The 18,763-nt window shown below is 31.3% G+C and overlaps 1 protein-coding gene across 1 annotated transcript in view; it reads left to right on the top strand.

Moving 5' to 3' along the window:
- Window positions 1-18,763, top strand: part of LOC129755598 (uncharacterized) — a 379,672-nt gene that overhangs the window by 309,487 nt on the left and 51,422 nt on the right. The gene's annotated exons all lie outside the window — the stretch shown is intronic.

Below are 18,763 nucleotides of genomic sequence, written 5' to 3'. Positions count from 1 at the left end.
ACATTATTTAAGAAAAAACCGTTCGATTTTGGCACATGTGCCAAAATCGGATGTTGCCAAAATCGAGTGTTGCCAAAATCGAATGTTGCCAAAAACGAACGGAGTCTGTATTACTGTATTGTACAGTATGATACAAGTAAATACACACAAATAAAATTGAATTTCGAATAAAACTTGCACTGTTCAAAAATTTTATAAGGTTTTCTTCATTTGCTGCTTCAATTTTGTATCCAATCCTTTCTATAATCCTTTCAGTTCCATGTTCCCTACATTTTTCAATAATATGTTGGACAGTGAGTGGCTCAGCTAGTGTCAAGGCAGAAATCTTAATTTTATTCATATTTTAAGTCTGTAGGGAGAAGTCGTCTATGGCCGGACACCGCCTATGGCCTGACAACATTGATTTTTCGAAAACTCAATATCCTAATAATGTAAAAACAGCATGAAAATAAAGTAAATAGTAGCCTGATATGATGGTTAAAACATTGTAATCCAATCTAAAAAGGTAAACTAATGATAGGCATCGAACACTTTTGCCTAGTATTTCGAAGAGGATCGCCCAAACTTAACATTTATATTGTGGTCAGTTTTCACGGCTTGTCAAATGTGGGTTGCGCATAAACGCCATCGTTTGTTGGTTATCTTTCGGCTACAGAAGATGTAAGATTAAAAAACGGAAACTCAAACAAAATATTAGGAGATTTAAAAAAAATGCGATTAGTCTATGACCGGACAAAAAAATATTCAAAATTATAGATGATTTCAACTTGAAACTTTCTTTTTTTTCATCTCTATTGCACCCTCAAATGGTTTGCTGAAGATAAGGATTCAATAATGAAACTATTTTGGTTCACTGAGAAAATTTATATTTTGCTGTTAGGTCATAGACAATTTTACTCTTGTTTTTCGACACAAATGTTTCATTCTGGTTTTTCAAAATAGATTTTTATGAAAGGCTTCATATGATGTTTGGTATTGGAAAACACGTACTCACAAGACCTAAGCAAGTGATTTCAGTCATTTTGCTACGTTTTTGTGCCATTGGTGACTACTTTAGTGATGTAATTCATGTGTCCGGCCATAGACAACACTTTTGGAAATGAGTGAATACAAACATAAAATTATTTATCTTACCAAATGAATATGTTGTTAGTTTTTTTTTCTCATACAGTTTATTGATCATAATATTGATACTCTTCAAATCGGTAGAGGAATCAATATTAACAAAAATAAGTTATTGCTTAAAAACCTTTAGTTCCGGTAGTAGACAACTTCCCCCTACTATTTAACTATTTCTGAGAAGTTTAATAGCGACCACATGCGGAGAAGAGATTTAGAGCGTTTTAAAAGTTGTAACGTATACGGTTTTTTTTATGGTTCATTTAGTATGAAAGATTTCCATGCAAGCAAGCGCAACAAACAAAACATGCAACTTAAGAAAAATGATTGTAATATGTCAAAAACCGACCAAAGACAACTAGTTTCCATCACAACAAACAGAAATGATCGTTTAATTGTTGAAGAAAATATAAAAAACAATCCTGCTTGAGGATCTCCGATAGTGGAATGTTGCAGTATCCCATATGCCAGCGAAAAGACGATGCAACATTTGTGCTGACAAGGCACAAACGACTGGAAGGAAAGATTTGTCATAAAATCATTTATGTTCTACACACTTAATAGTAGTTGCAGTAAAAGTCAGTTTTTGCATGGACAAAATAAAGTACATAAGGCTAAGCTTATTCCTTTTCTTTTTGCATTATTTTCTTCTTTCTTTGGATACCATATTGGAAAAATATGTTAAGATAATGATACTCAACAATAGTGGAGATTTAACTAGTCTGCGACAAGAAACTGACGTGTTTTACTCAAGCTCTCCATTTCAAGCTTTACACCATTTAAATCACATCATTATTTATGTTATATTAATAGACTCTTTGAAAAAGGCATAAAAAATGCCGAAACGCCGGATCAAGAAATAAAAATCTTTTTAAGATATTTTCGTGACTGAAATCGCTGAAAATCAATTTATTCATCACCCAACCAGTCGATAGATTTTTACTGTTACTCATAACATTCATATTTATTCGATTGTGTTACCTTTTCAAATGAAGTCATCTATGTATTTGCATAATTTATCATTATTGGAAGTTAGTTATAAATATATATTTTCAAAACTTGAATGACTTTTTGGCTTTCTCTGTTCGATTACTTGCTGAAACGTCCTCAGTTTAGTTTTTTGTCGAGGTTTCTTGTAATTTTTCTTTTATTTTTTACTGTACCTATTTTTAGTTTTTTCCTTAGCTTATCAACATTCTTAACTATTTAAGATGCTGTTGGTCTTATTTGAACATCTTTAAATAAATCAAACAAATTTATCACTGCCTCAAAGTTAAAAATGAAAGTTTCCTTAACCCTCATCCGCATTACAGTGTCATTTTGACACTATTGCAAGTTTGAAGACTTGTCAACTGCTGTTAAATGCGCAAGCAGTGAGTGATTCGCGCAAGCAAAATGAGTGACCAATTTTTTCTCTTTGGCAGCACGGCTTAAAGAATACTTGCAAGCAATTTTGGCTCACGTCTAACTTGTTATACTCATAATTGGGAAATTTAAAGTTAATAATTGCATAATTTGAGTTAGCAAATAAAGTTATAATGTAAAAATTCGCTGATAATCTACATAACATTAACATGCAAGGGAACAAACATGTCATATTCTTAAATTAAAACGTTGCCGATGTAAAAAATGATCCTTAATACTCTGGTTATCATATCATTCCATAAATTAATTAAGAATTTTAAATGCTGTATGAAAGCATTTGTTTTAAAACTTCAGCATTTGTGATTTTTTTTATTTATATCTATATAAATAATCTGTTATTTTATTAATAAACACTTTAAAATTTGAACCAAACATCTGTTCAAAGAATCAAAATACAACACTTACTCATCAAAAGTATATTTAAGCAAGGCTTCTGGCAATAAAACTTGTTCCAAAATTACTACCGAAGTGCATGCGTACAAAAAAAAAATTGCCAACAAAATCAAATGTGGCACGAATTGTTTAAACCGATATGGGGCCGTTCACATACCACGTGGACAACTTATGGAAAGGAGGGTGTATGGAAATGTTCACGCTTGTCCACGGAGAGGGGAGTAGGAGTTTTGGTCATGTCCACTTGGACGTACATACTTCCAAAATATTTTCTAAAGGTGAAAAAATGTTAAGATGTTTAAATCAAAATCTTAAATTGCAAAGCTTTCCAGTTTAAGTTTAAACAACTAGTAGCCACTCGAAGGCAAATGATATATGTATATGAAAGTTTAGAAATTTAAAATTTATAAAATTATTTGATATCAGGAAATGCTTTTTCGTTTTTTTTTTAAATCATCCATTTCAACAACAAAAAGGCAAGAAGTAGTGTTTTCTGTCAAATTAGATTTAGAAAATAAAAACAATTTCAAATCTGTCCACGTGGACATCCGGGGAGGGGGTAGGGGTTTGCTAAATGTCCACGCTTGTCCACGTTGGGTGAGGAGGGGGTAAAAAAATTCAGTTTTCTGTCCACGTGATATCTTATGATATCGGAATTTCCCAATGCATAGTGAACGAAATGTTAGATTTTTCAATATTCCAGCATAATTTGAAAAGTTTGCTCAACAACAAAAATTCGCAATAAGCAACTGTGTTGATTTCGAATCTTTTGAGAAAACTTTGATATCAGAATTTTCCCTTAACCTGAAACTTTTCCGAAATTTTCACAAAAGTGGGTGGAATGTTTTGATTTCCCCATGCCGCGACGCCCGAGGAACTCAGGGTGAGTGGTGTTTGTTGATTGAGCAGGCTAAGAGAGCGTTAACTGCCTCTCAAATGTCTCTTTTCGCTTACTTGAACGCAAGTGGTTCATTCTTTGCTAATGTTTGTTTACTTTTCCAAAATGTCAATAAATGAATTATGCTCCAAAACAGGGGTGTCAGGTGTCCTGATTTTTCAGGATTTGTCCTGATTTTCGTTAGGCTGTCCTGATTTTTCAAAAACGCTTGAATTATCCTGATATTTGAAATATGACCTTTCAATTGTCCTGATTTGTCCTGATTTTTTGAAAAATATTAAAATTTATTGTAAAATGGCGAGAAATAACAAACAAATCTTTATTAGAATAGTTTAACCAGTTAACCGATGATAATCTAAAATAATCTTTGGTTCAAATGATATTTAAATTGTGTTTTTTGATATTCACTTCAGGCAAGCCAAGGTTCTTATCGCTTTAGTCGTATAATTTTAGGCGTCTTAAGTACCTGTATTTCACCTTTAGTTATGCAATCTCAGCAGAGCTGCATGTTATTTTCATCAAATTAGTGGTGTCCTGAAAAATCCTGATTTTTTTCATCACGGTGTCCTGATTTTTGTTAAAACCACCTGGCATCCCTGCTCCAAAATGATGAAAAAATGAAACATGAAGAAAAAATCCAAGGAATATTTAAAGAAGGTAGTGCCAAGGCAGCCCTGCTCTAGTATTGGTACAGACTGTGTCGTCATAATCACGATAAATCTGTCAAATTACTTGGAAATTTTCCTTTTTCGTTGATAATTCGAAGAATTTGCGAGAAACATTTCACTTTTAAAACTTGTTTTCGAGAAGAATTCTTGCTCTTCAAGATCGGTACAAAAAAGTTGGATTTTCAGGTAATTTTTATATAAAATAGGCCATCAAAGTTCGAGATATAATGGGTTTTCCCTACTCAAATTTGCAAAACTTCAAAATTAGTTCAAAGTCTTCCATGGAAATGTTCAAGTCCATGCAGTTTAAGATCCTTATTGCAATAATGTAATAAAACAACCAAAATTTTTTTTACAAAATCACAATCATTTATTGGCATTTAAGTAAATCGAGTTAACAATCATTTATTGATGTTAATTGTTCTACATAGGGGCCGTTCACATACCACGTGGACAACTTATGGGGAGGGGGGGTGTATGGAAATGTCCACGCTTGTCCACGGAGAGGGGGGTAGGGGTTTGCGTCATGTCCACGTGGACATACTTACTGTTTGAATAATAATATTACATAGCTTTCCAGTTTTAGTTTAAACAATTAAAAACCACTTGAAAGCAAGTAATAAATATGATAATTAAGAAATTTAAAATTTTAAAAATAATTGTATATCAGGTAATGCTATATCTTTTTTTTTAAATCAGCCATTCCAATAACAAATAGGCAAAAAGTAGTGTTTTCTAACTGTCAAATGAGTTTTTGAAAAAACAAACAATTTCAAAGCTGTCCACGTGGACATCCGGGGAAGGGGGGGTAGGGGTTTGCCAAATGTCCACGCTTGTCCACGGAGGGGTAGGGGGGTGTCTAAAATCTCATTTTTCTGTCGACGTGGTATCTGAACGGCCCCATAAGAATTGAATGTAGTATACCGGTTGGAAAAAAATCATGACTATCAGTCCAACTCTCAATAACTACCAGCTAGACCTTTTTAAAGCTGAATTTTTCTTCTTTTTTGCGCGTTTTAGCTTGAAGATGACATTGCATTCAATAATAAAATCAAAAAAACTTTTTTTCAATCTTCAAAGGACCAAAACATTTCATAACATTGTGCAATAGAGACCTTACAACACAATCAAAATTAAATTGGAACTCATTTTCGTTTTGTTGTTGTTGTTTTTTTTTTTTATTTCCGCCATTCGAGTTTACATGTCGAAAAGCGTATTTTTTCACAATACCGTTAAACAGGCATCATTAGGTTAGATGCAACATTTGTGATTGTATCCCATTTACCCGAAAACCATTGCCCAGAATGAATTTTTCCCAGAATGACAAATACCCGAAATCAAACCCCAGAATGAACCATTTCCCAGAAAAAATTCCCCAGAATGCACCATTTAATTTTTTTCTCAGAATGGACCATTTCCCAGAATTTTTTTACCCAGAATGGATCATTTCCCAGAACGGCACAAATCCCAGATTTTTTCCTCTTGTATTTTTATTTATTTTTTTTTTCTAATAAATTCCTGTAAATTTCCTATGATCCGAAATTAAATTTTTCAAAATGATTTTTTTAAATGAAACTACAACTTTGAAATTTTCCAACTAAATTTATTTTAGAACCAATATTGTGCTTTGTTTATGGTTTATGGTACTTTAATTGATTCAATGCTTACCATGGTCCTTTAAAAAACCGTTTTGGTATCCGACTCCTCACGCTGCGCGTTCGAACTTGAAAGTCGTTTTGTCCTTCAAGCTGTCGCGTGGCGGACGGGGCTAAGGGATCACCCCTAGCTTTCACGCAGACCTAGGAAGCCCCGGCAGACCTAGACCAATATAATGGGGCCGCCGCTTCCGACGGTGGGTCGGTGGCCACCTCGGATTTGGGAGCTTCGGCGGCTTTGTGTCGCCTCAGCCCCTTCATCCTCGTTGGTTGCGGCTTTGCCGCAAAAGAATTAAGTTATGAAACCCCATTTTTTTGTAACAATTCCTTTTTTTTTTTATTAATTTCTAGTAAAAATAAATGTTTTCAATTTTCTGGGAAATGGTTCTTCTGGCGAAAAAATTTCTGGTAAATGGTTCATTCTGGTGAAAAAATTTCTGGGAAATGGTACATTCTGGCAATAAAATTTTCTGGGGAATGGTTCGTCTGGGGAAAAGAATTCTGGGGAATGGTTCTTTCTGGCGATTGAAATTCTGGGGATTTTTCATTCTGGGCAATGGTTTTCGGGTAAATGGAGTACAACCAACATTTGTATAAAGCTTAGTTCTTTTAGAAATGGGACACTTTCATTTGCTAATAGCTCGTTAACTAGTTATTGGATATTGAAAATTTTGACAGCATTTTGTTGCCTGTAAAAAGTACTATTCGACCTTTTTTTTTTAAAAATTTAAAATTTACGCGTTTTTGAGATATGTACGATGCAAGAGAAAAAGAAAAAAATAATTTTGCACAGTTTCCTTGAAAATACGTCATTATCAAATTGATAGCTGACAAAACCGTTGATTATTCAAAGAATTACTGAGTTTTTGTGGTGGATAAGTATGCAAACACTGTCAATAATGTCCACAAAGTTCAAATCAAGCATTGGAGAGAAGCACATGATCGGCAACAACGGTTAAGGATCATCAAGGAAGTCAAGTCTCATACCAGCATTTTTAATTTTCAATAAACGAAAAACTAAGGGTAGATCGCTGAAATGTCCAAAACAATTTTCTCCGATAAGCTAAAAGTGTTGCCTAGTGATGACTCATTGAAATCCAACCTCAAACAACCATTTTTTGATAGTTCCAAAGCTCTTAAGCTGTAAAACCGGTACCGAAAAAAAAACGTTAAAAAATGTGGTCAAAAATAATCAAATTTGTTCATTTCGAAACAACTGTATCCACTAAAATGCCTCTAGTTTCCAGTTTCCAGAGAAGTATTGGACCAAAAAGTATCAGAAATTGAAGAAGCAGGGTGAAGCCACCCAAAATATAGATTTTAAGAAGCATAAGTTGCGACATTCGAGCTCCTAGTACTTCACTCTTAGATAACTTTTATGTTCTTTGATTTTCAACAAAATCAATTCTTGACCCATTTATCTAATTTCCGGTTTCCTTAGCTGTAAGGATATTTTTTTCCCGGGCAACAGTGATCTGACAATGAATGATTGTTCCGAAAAAGGCTCAAAAATTTCCATACAGCAAATTAATGACATACGCCGAGTTTGGCTTAACAGACTGAATAAATAATTGCTTTATTGAAAAACAATGTTTAAAACTAAAATCTTAAATTTTAATCGAGTTTACAAGAGCTACATACAGTATTAGTGCTACATACGGTATTAGTGCTTCGGTGATGCAATGCAATTTTTTGAACCAAGTTTTTCTTCAAAGTTAAATATGTTGAAAAATGCAAAAATTGACATGTACTTACTTAAGTGGAAATTCCGGAAAATTCCAAGCAAAGCGGGAAATTCTGAGTACTACGTTTTGTTGCTGGGACTATCAGCAACATACGGTATTAGTGCTTCGGTGATGCAATGCAATTTTTTGAACAAAGTTTTTCTTCAAAGTTAAATATGTTGAAAAATGCAAAAATTGACATGTACTTACTTAAGTGGAAATTCCGGGAAATTCCAAGCAAAGCGGGAAATTCTGAGTACTACGTTCTGTTGCTGGGACTATCAGCAACATACGGTATTAGTGCTTCGGTGATGCAATGCAAGTTTTTGAACAAAGTTTTTCTTCAAAGTTAAATATGTTGAAAAATGCAAAAATTGACATGTACTTACTTAAGTGGAAATTCCGGGAAATTCCAAGCAAAGCGGGAAATTCTGAGTACTACGTTTTGTTGCTAGGACTATCAGCTACATACGGTATTAGTGCTTCGGTGATGCAATGCAATTTTTTGAACAAAGTTTTTCTTCAAAGTTAAATATGTTGAAAAATGCAAAAATTGACATGTACTTACTTAAGTGGAAATTCCGGGAAATTCCAAGCAAAGCGGGAAATTCTGAGTACTACGTTTTGTTGCTAGGACTATCAGCAACATACGGTATTAGTGCTTCGGTGATGCAATGCAAGTTTTTGAACAAAGTTTTTCTTCAAAGTTAAATATGTTGTTGCTAGGACTATCAGCTACATACGGTATTAGTGCTTCGGTGATGCAATGCAATTTTTTGAACCAAGTTTTTCTTCAAAGTTAAATATGTTGAAAAATGCAAAAATTGACATGTACTTACTTAAGTGGAAATTCCGGGAAATTCCAAGCAAAGCGGGAAATTCTGAGTACTACGTTTTGTTGCTAGGACTATCAGCAACATACGGTATTTGTGCTTCGGTGATGCAATGCAAGTTTTTGAACAAAGTTTTTCTTCAAAGTTAAATATGTTGAAAAATGCAAAAATTGACATGTACTTACTTAAGTGGAAATTCCGGGAAATTCCAAGCAAAGCGGGAAATTCTGAGTACTACGTTTTGTTGCTAGGACTATCAGCTACATACGGTATTAGTGCTTCGGTGATGCAATGCAAGTTTTTGAACAAAGTTTTTCTTCAAAGTTAAATATGTTGAAAAATGCAAAAATTGACATGTACTTACTTAAGTGGAAATTCCGGGAAATTCCAAGCAAAGCGGGTAATTCTGAGTACTACGTTTTGTTGCTAGGACTATCAGCTACATACGGTATTAGTGCTTCGGTGATGCAATGCAAGTTTTTGAACAAAGTTTTTCTTCAAAGTTAAATATGTTGAAAAATGCAAAAATTGACATGTACTTACTTAAGTGGAAATTCCGGGAAATTCCAAGCAAAGCGGGAAATTCTGAGTACTACGTTTTGTTGCTGGGACTATCAGTAACATACGATATTAGTGCTTCGGTGATGCAATGCAAGTTTTTGAACGAAGTTTTTCTTCAAATTTTAATATGGTGAAAAATGCAAAAATTGACATGTACTTACTTAAGTGGAAATTCCGGGAAATTCCAAGCAAAGCGGGAAATTCTGAGTACTACGTTTTGTTGCTAGGACTATCAGCAACATACGGTATTAGTGCTTCGGTGATGCAATGCAATTTTTTGAACAAAGTTTTTCTTCAAAGTTAAATATGTTGAAAAATGCAAAAATTGACATGTACTTACTTAAGTGGAAATTCCGGGAAATTCCAAGCAAAGCGGGAAATTCTGAGTACTACGTTCTGTTGCTGGGACTATCAGCAACATACGGTATTAGTGCTTCGGTGATGCAATGCAAGTTTTTGAACAAAGTTTTTCTTCAAAGTTAAATATGTTGAAAAATGCAAAAATTGTCATGTACTTACTTAAGTGGAAATTCCGGGAAATTCCAAGCAAAGCGGGAAATTCTGAGTACTACGTTTTGTTGCTAGGACTATCAGCTACATACAGTATTAGTGCTTCGGTGATGCAATGCAAGTTTTTGAACAAAGTTTTTCTTCAAAGTTAAATATGTTGAAAAATGCAAAAATTGACATGTACTTACTTAAGTGGAAATTCCGGGAAATTCCAAGCAAAGCGGGAAATTCTGAGTACTACGTTTTGTTGCTGGGACTATCAGCAACATACGGTATCAGTGCTTCGGTGATGCAATGCAATTTTTTAAACAAAGTTTTTCTTTAAATTTCAGAATGTATATTTAAAAAAAAAATACAGTTTTCATGGAAATTTTAAGAGGTACCAAGTATTTTTTTGTGTTGCCTTGTTTTTCAGTTGACGTACAACTTTTTCTGGTTTAGTAAACAGTCTTTGATATTCTTTTCAGCTTAATTTATGTTTTAAAATTAATTTTTTTGAAATTTTAACAACCGCCAGTTTAAAAAAAATTCACCCAAGAGTTCATCATGTTCATTCTTGCATGCAAGTTTAGCCCACGCCGTGCTGCCAAAACCGGAAAAATGAGTGAGTACTTGCGCGCTCTCTACTTGCGCATTTAACACAGGTTGCTGTTAAATGCGCAAGCAGTGAGTGATTCGCGCAAGCAAAATGAGTGACCAATTTTGTCTCTTTGGCAGCACGGCTTAAAGAATACTTGCAAGCAATTTTGGCTCACGTCTAACTTGTTATACTCATAATTGGGAAATTTAAAGTTAATAATTGCATAATTTGAGTTAGCAAATAAAGTTATAATGTAAAAATTCGCTGATAATCTACATAACATAAACATGCAAGGGAACAAACATGTCATATTCTTAAACTTAAACGTTGTTTATGTAAAAAAAGCTCCTCAATACTCTGGTGACCATATTATTCCATAAATTAAATAAAAATTTTGAATGCGTATGAAAGCATCTGATATAAAACTTCAGCATTCGTGATCTTTTTTTATTTATATCACAACATTTTGAAATTTAAATCAAACGTTTGCTTAAAGAAACAAAATACAGCTCTAACTCATCAAAAGTATATTAAAGTAAGGATTCTGGTAATAAAAACTTGTTCCATAGTTTCTACCGAAGTGTATGCGTACAAAAAAATTCGTTCAACAAAATCTCGTGGACAAATTAGGGAAAGGAAGGTGTATGGAAATGTCCACGCTTGTCCACGGAGAGAGGGGAGGGGTTTTGGTCATGTCCACTTGGACTTATTTACTTCCAAAATATTTTCTAAGGGTGGATAAATATTAACATGTTTAAATCAAAATCTTATATTGCAAAGCTTTCCAGTTTCAGTTTAAACAACTAGTAGCTACTAGAAGGCAAATATAAGATATGAAAGTTTAGAAATTTAAAATTTTTAAAGTTATTTTATATCAGGAAATTCTTTTTTGTTTTTTTTTTCAATATCAACCATTTCAACAACAAAAAGGCAAGAAGAAGTGTTTTCTAACAGTCAAATTAGATTTAGAAAATAAAAACCATCTCAAATCTGTCCACGTGGACATCCGGGGAGGAGGGTAGGGGTTTGCCAAATGTCCACGCTTGTCCACGTTGGGGGAGAAGGGGGTAAAAAATTTCTGTTTTCTGTCCACGTGAATGGCCCCTAATGATCTTTTGGATTCTGAAAAAATAGTACCCAGAATCTTCCCATACCACATGAGTTTTAAGAAATTTCCATGTAAATCTATATATGTATGTCGAAATTTTCAATTGTACACTTTACAAGATTTATTTAAAAAGTTTGTTCAACAATGCTGCACTATGCAATAGGTATGTGTTTTTGTTGAAGATCCTTGACACAAAACTTTGAACTCAAAATTTTCCCTCACCCTGTAAATTTTCCGAAATTTCCATGTAAGTGTATATATTTCAAAATTTTGTATTTTTTACTATACCAAATCAATTTAAAAAAAATCTTGTACAAAACTAAATACTAGTAACAAAACGTAGTACTCAGAATTTTCCCGTGGACCCGTGAATTTTCCGGAATTTCCATTGTATGTAACATTCTTCTTGAGGCTGTTTTTGATTTTTCATTTAAGAAATTTAATTTGAAAAGATTGTTCAAGAAAAACAAATGCGGCACTAAGCCACTATACTAGGTATGTGGGTTTTGATACTAGAAACAAAACGTAGTACTCAGAATTTTCCCTTACCCCGTGAATTCTCCGGAATTTCCACATAAGTGCATATATGTCGAAATATTGACTTTTTCACTATATTGACTGAATTTGAAAAGTTTGTTGAACAAAACCAAATGCAGCACTAAGCCACTATAGATACTAGATGTGTTGGTTTTGATTCTAGAAAAAAAAATCTAGTACTAAGTTTTTCTCTTGGCCTCGTGAATTTCCCGAAATTTCTCAATAAGTGCATATTGAACGAAATGTTAGATTTTCAATATTCCATCATAATTTGAAAAGCCTGTTCAACAACAAAATTCGCAGTAAGCAACTGTGTTGATGTTGAATCTTTTAAGATAACGTTGATATCAGAATTTTCCCTTAACCTGAAAGTTTCCCGAAATTTCCCCAAAGGTGGGCGGAATTTTTTGATTTTCCCATGCCGCGACGCTCGAGGAACTCAGGATGAGTGGTGTTTGTTGATTGAGCAGGCTAAGAGAGCGTTAACTGTCTCTCAATTGTCTCTTTTCGCTTTCTTGAACGCAAGTGGTTCATTCTTTGCTAATGTTTGTTTACTTTTCCAAAATGTCAATAAATGAATTATTCTCCAAAATTTGATCTGCGGTGGCAGCGATCAACCTGTATACATATCTCGGGTGGCGATGGAAATTGGAAATCCCGTGCTCAGTGTTAGTAAAAGTTTTTTTTTGTAAACATTTAACCATGACAATTCGTGACGTCAGCTGCATTTTCTAACAAACAACCATCATCGCTGTACCAGCGAAAACTAGAGAAAATAAACATCCTGGCAAGTGACGTAGGGTTTGTTTACCTTTTTACTTTTTGAATAACGAGTTATGTAATAGTCCCAAGTAAAACCGATAGCTTAATTGGACTCTTCAAGCCTCTTATAAAACCAAAGCTTTATCTAGTAGCCTGCTATAAAACTTAAAATGTTACTTGGGGTGTGCGTGTTTGTTCATCACCTTCTTTGTATCACATTGGGCAGCGATGCCTGGTCGTTTTGTCAAAATCAGGACAACATGAAGAAAAAATCCGAGGAATATTTAACCTTCGAAAGCTGTTCGGGTCAATATGACCCGAAGCACACATTTAAAACATCTTTATCATCATTCCATTATACTGAAGAACTCGGAATTTCGTCAGACCAAATATGTTCTATGAAAATAATGATCAACATAACGACAAAAAATTGAAATTCGAGAAAATCGGTTCATTGGAAAATGAATTTGGATGTCGTTTTTTTTTTTCAACCGGAAGATCTGAGATAGCAATCAAAACTTTCATTGGACCCCAACATATCTATACATTGTTTGATAGATGGATTCTTGACGATTTCAAACATTAATGAAACACTTAAATACAGAAATGCTGTAAAAAGTTATGAGTATTTTAAAAATAAAATTGATTTCTCGGACTTTTTACTTTCTTAACCAGTTTCTGATAACCTGGTAATACATATCGACTAGCTTCAAGATGACATTGCATTCATGATTCAATAATAAAATAAAAAAAATTATTATGCAATCTTCAAAGCACCAAAACATTTCATAACATAGTGCAATAAAGACCTTACACACAAAAAAAAAATCAATTCATTTGAATGCTTTTTTTAATTTTTGCCATTTCCATGTCTAAAAGCGTATTTTTTTCACAATACCGTTAAACAGGCATCATTAGGCAACATTTGTATATCACAGCTCTAATTCATTTTTTATTTCAATAATAATGCAATCGAGTTGTCATTTAATGGTTACAAAATGATGATGACATAATCATTAACATCTTAAGCTAGTTTTTAAGTTCTCATAGAAAATTTAAAAAATCGAGAAAAAGATAAAGAAATTTAAACATTTTTCGATGCCGTATTAAACTTTACCCGTATGAGAATTGGCCTAATGATATCATCAACAAACTTTTTATTGGTTGCATTATCCATTACTAACACTGTTGGTGTAAAAATATTTGTCAGACAGTCACCAATATTTAAAAAAAAAAAGTTTTAATTCACTTACCAGTCTGGGTGAAGATGCAAACAAATTCAAATCAAATGGTAAAGTGTCGTAAATAAAAAAAAAATTGATTCATGGACATATGATTGTTTACCATCACGCGTTTGTTAACATAAAAATTCCAACCATTCAAAAATTTATTTTTATGATTTCAGCTAGTAGAACTAATTGTAGTACAGACTCCGTTCTTTTTTGGCAACATGCCCAAACATTTTGTCTTGCCAAAATCGAACGGTTTTTTTTTATTAATTTTTTTTTTCTTTTATTTTTACAAAATAACTATTTTTATTATCATAAACATTATTTTTAGTCAATTTCCGACCATTTTTAGTAGTTTTTTATTATTTTTTCTCATGTTTTTGATGCATTTGGCACTATTCTTGTTTAGTTTAAAATCTTTTTGTGTTTTGCCTTATTCACTGTTTTTGTTCTTCTTCATCATTTTTCAGTTGTTTTTTTTTTGTAAGTTTTAGTCTTTTGTTTGTATTTGTTTTTTAATTTTTTTTTGAAGGAATTTATCTTTTGTAATTTTTCAGTGCTTTATAATTAAAATAAACTTTTGATTTTTTTGTTGTATATTATCACCATTTCAGAACGTAAAAACGTATTTTCGGTGTTTGTCTAAATTATGATGGTGCCGTTATAGCGAATGCTAAAAGGTGATTAGTTGTCAAATAATTTTAAAAAAATTACATCAAATGCAGAAAATTCGGAATACAAATTTCATTCGAATTTCGCTTTTTGGTTCATAATTTCAAAAAAATTATTATCCCAAACTCAGATAAAAAAAAATCGTTGTCAAATTCGGAATTCAGATTTTGAACTCAGGTGTAAACGGGGGGATTCAGATCTGGGTTTCGAATAAAAAATTCAGATTCAGATTCAGCTCGAAGTCAAGTTTTATAATCAATCATTTCAATGTGAGAATTTCATCAAGGATACAAATTGCCGGTGATTGCTGTTTCAAAGTGTTAATCTTGGATTCGAAATTTAAATTTTATATTTAATCAGAGTCTTGTTGGAAATATAAACCAGCAGAAACCACAAACAAAAAAAATAAGATAAAATATATTCATTTTGAAGATTTTGTGTTTATTTTTTCAAATAGATTTGAATTTTAACCTTTTCGAAACGAAGGCTTTTTTGCCACATTCGAGCTCGTAGTACTTCACTTTCAGATATTACTTTCATGTTCTTTGATTTTTATCGAAATCAATTCTTGACATATTTATCCTAATTTCCGGTTTCCATTGGTGTAAGGATATTTTTTCCCTGGCAAAAGTAATCTGACAATGAATGATTGTTCCGAAAAAGGCTCAAAACTCCATTGCTTGGTGCAATAGAATTTTTGAGCCTTTATTCACAGGATTCCAGTTATAAAATCAATGAATTATTATGAATTTTTTTAATGGATCAAAGAACTTGTACTTTATCTTCAATCGAAAATTAAGCTGTAGATATATTTTATTGGTTTTTATAATGCAAATTAAAGACATACATCCTCTTTGCCAATTTTGGCTTTACAGACTGAATAAATAATTCAAAATTCGAACTGCTTAGTTATTCAAAACAATGTTTAAAACTAAAATCTTAAATTTTAATCGAGTTTACAAGAGTAGAAAATGAATCTGGCTTGAACCGCAAACGTCATCTCTCACTTTTATTTCTAAATATTTTGTGGTTAAAAAAATTTAGCTTATTATTTGCTACTTTAAGTACATACAAAAAGTTTTTCGTTAAAATCCTTTTTTTAATCTTATTGAAAATCGTGCATTTCAAGTACTTAAGGTCGAAAGTTAGGATTTAAAATAAATACCCCATTAATATAATAAAATATCTCAAAGCTAAATATTTATAATCTACACATTTTTAATACTCTTTGTGCATGAATTTTTCAAGCAAAACTGTTATAAGAAAAACTTGTCACAAAACCAACGATTCCAACCATTGCCGTAATTCAAGATTTTAAATTGTTTTATTTCATTACTATTCATACTAAGTTTTTTGCCTGTTATGTACAAAAAAGTTGCGCCTTTCAATAGACACCCAATATTAAACGCCCCGATGCAGGCACTTCAATTAAACGCCTAGATGGTTTTTTTTAACTTTTTCCAGCAACGACGCCGATCGATGCCTCGAGGAACTCGAATTGAGTGACCTGAGTAAAATACGCAAGCAAAGAGAGCTTAATCGGCTCTCGATCTTCTCATTTCCTAAATGTGTAAACAAATCGTTCATTAGTTCATTCATTATCTTCGTTTTGAAAATGTCAATATACTGGCAAAAATATCCATCAAAACTTTCAACTTAAGGAAAAAAAAACTTAACTTTTCATCTTATTTGTATCTAATTATGGAAGGGGAATTTTTAAAAACATAAAACATCAATTTAAGAAAAAAAAACAACCTCATGTATGCAAATTTCCAACTAGAAGTAGCTCATATAAATTTTCACTGAAACATTCTTAACACGGAATAGTTTGTTAAGGTTTTAATATTTTATTTCCACTGAATAATTTACACTTTTTCGAAAGCGTACTGCTTTTAACTAGGTTTATCACATTTTAAATAATTTAATCTTTTCTTTGGTGGCATTTTTGGTTCTATGCTCCGGACCTTCAAGAAGTGTGTTTTTCTCATTTAAAACTAAACACAGGATTCTACCATTCATTGCCGCTAATTCCTAAGTTTGGGTCGATTATTTTCGGCTGCAGCGGTGCCCTAGGAGCCGGATCGATGATCGAGGTTATTGCAACAGGCTAGAATTAAAATGATAGTAGATAAGAATTTTGAGCGGAAGAAACACTATCCAAATGCAAACAATATTCACTTACCTCAGCAGAAACCTCTTGAAGACCGCAAATAACAGTCTTTTATGCACTCTAGCGCTCGGCATCTCATCCAACTCATGGCAAACATAAGATGTAGGCATATTTTATTGACAATTAAATATTCTTTGAAAGTTGCTACAAAAATCTTTTTAACTCTTCCAATAAAATCATCCAATTGATGAACTCGAAGAGCCCAAACAAAGTATGACAGCTCAGATGAACAGATTGCAGCAGTGAATAATATTCACTGAAAGTAATGCTCATGTTGAAATTTTATGTTTCACAACGAGGATGAATATATAATAAACGGAGAAATACTTATTTAATGAAAATTTATGAGTAAAAAAGATGCTTAAATAATGTAAACTTTGTAACAGGTTTTACAGGATACAAAAACGAATTTAATTTATTCTAACAATGTATTCATAAAAGTACGCAAATGAATCTGAATACAACTTTTTTGTTAAACATTATGTAAATCTTAAAATAGACAAAAAAAAAAATCAATCTTTCTATAACATAAGAGTTAAGTATGATAACTAAAAAATTTAAGGATATTGATACCTAAATTCAAAGATCCAAAGTTCTTTAATTCTTTTCACACTTTTCCCTGGAATTGAAATTGAAATTAAAATCGATTAATTGAAACGTTTTGTGATAACAATCCTGGCATTCTGTAATTCTGAAATTTCAAATTCTAAAATTCAAAAATTCTAAAATTCAAAAATTCTAAAATTCCGAGATTCTAAAATTCTAAGACTCCAAAATTCTAAAATTCTAAAATTCTAAAATTCTAAAATTCTAAAATTCTAAAATTCTAAAATTCTAAAATTCTAAAATTCTAAAATTTTAAAATTCTAAAATTCTAAAATTCTAAAATCTAAAATTCTAAAATTCTAAAATTCTAAAATTCTAAAATTCTAAAATTCTAAAATTCTAAAATTCTAAAATTCTAAAATTCTAAAATTCTAAAATTCTAAAATTCTAAAATTCTAAAATTCTAAAATTCTAAAATTCTAAAATTCTAAAATTCTAAAATTCTAAAATTCTAAAATTCTAAAATTCTAAAATTCTAAAATTCTAAAATTCTAAAATTCTAAATTCTAAAATTCTAAAATTCTAAAATTCAAAAATTCAAAAATTCTAAAATTCAAAAATTCAAAAATTCTAAAATTCAAAAATTCAAAAATTCTAAAATTCTAAAATTCTAAATTCTAAAATTCTAAAATTCTAAAATTCTAAAATTCTAAAATTCTAAAATTCTAAAATTCTAAAATTCTAAAATTCTAAAATTCTAAAATTCTAAAATTCTAAAATTCTAAAATTCTAAAATTCTAAAATTCTAAAATTCTAAAATTCTAAAATTCTAAAATTCTAAAATTCTAAAATTCTAAAATTCTAAAATTCTAAAATTCTAAAATTCTAAAATTCTAAAATTCTAAAATTCTAAAATTCTAAAATTCTAAAATTCTAAATTCAAAAATTCAAGAATTCTAAAATTCAAAAATTCAAAAATTCTAAAATTCTAAAATTCTAAAATTCTAAAATTCTAAATTCTAAAATTCTAAATTCTAAAATTCTAAAATTCTAAAATTCTAAAATTTCAAAATTCTAAAATTCTAAAATTCTAAAATTCTAAAATTCTAAAATTCTAAAATTCTAAAATTCTAAAATTCTAAAATTCTAAAATTCTAAAATTCTAAAATTCTAAAATTCTAAAATTCTAAATTCTAAATTCTAAAATTCTAAAATTCTAAAATTCTAAAATTCTAAAATTCTAAAATTCTAAAATTCTAAATTCTAAAATTCTAAAATTCTAAATTCTAAATTCTAAAATTCTAAAATTCTAAAATTCTAAAATTCTAAAATTCTAAAATTCTAAAATTCTAAAATTCTAAAATTCTAAAATT

Source organism: Uranotaenia lowii, chromosome 3 (genome assembly GCF_029784155.1).
Source record: "Uranotaenia lowii strain MFRU-FL chromosome 3, ASM2978415v1, whole genome shotgun sequence".
NCBI classification, from domain to species: Eukaryota; Metazoa; Arthropoda; class Insecta; order Diptera; family Culicidae; genus Uranotaenia; species Uranotaenia lowii.
The sequence above is the reverse complement of the archived record's forward strand: the minus strand, read 5'-3'. Positions and strand labels throughout refer to the sequence as shown.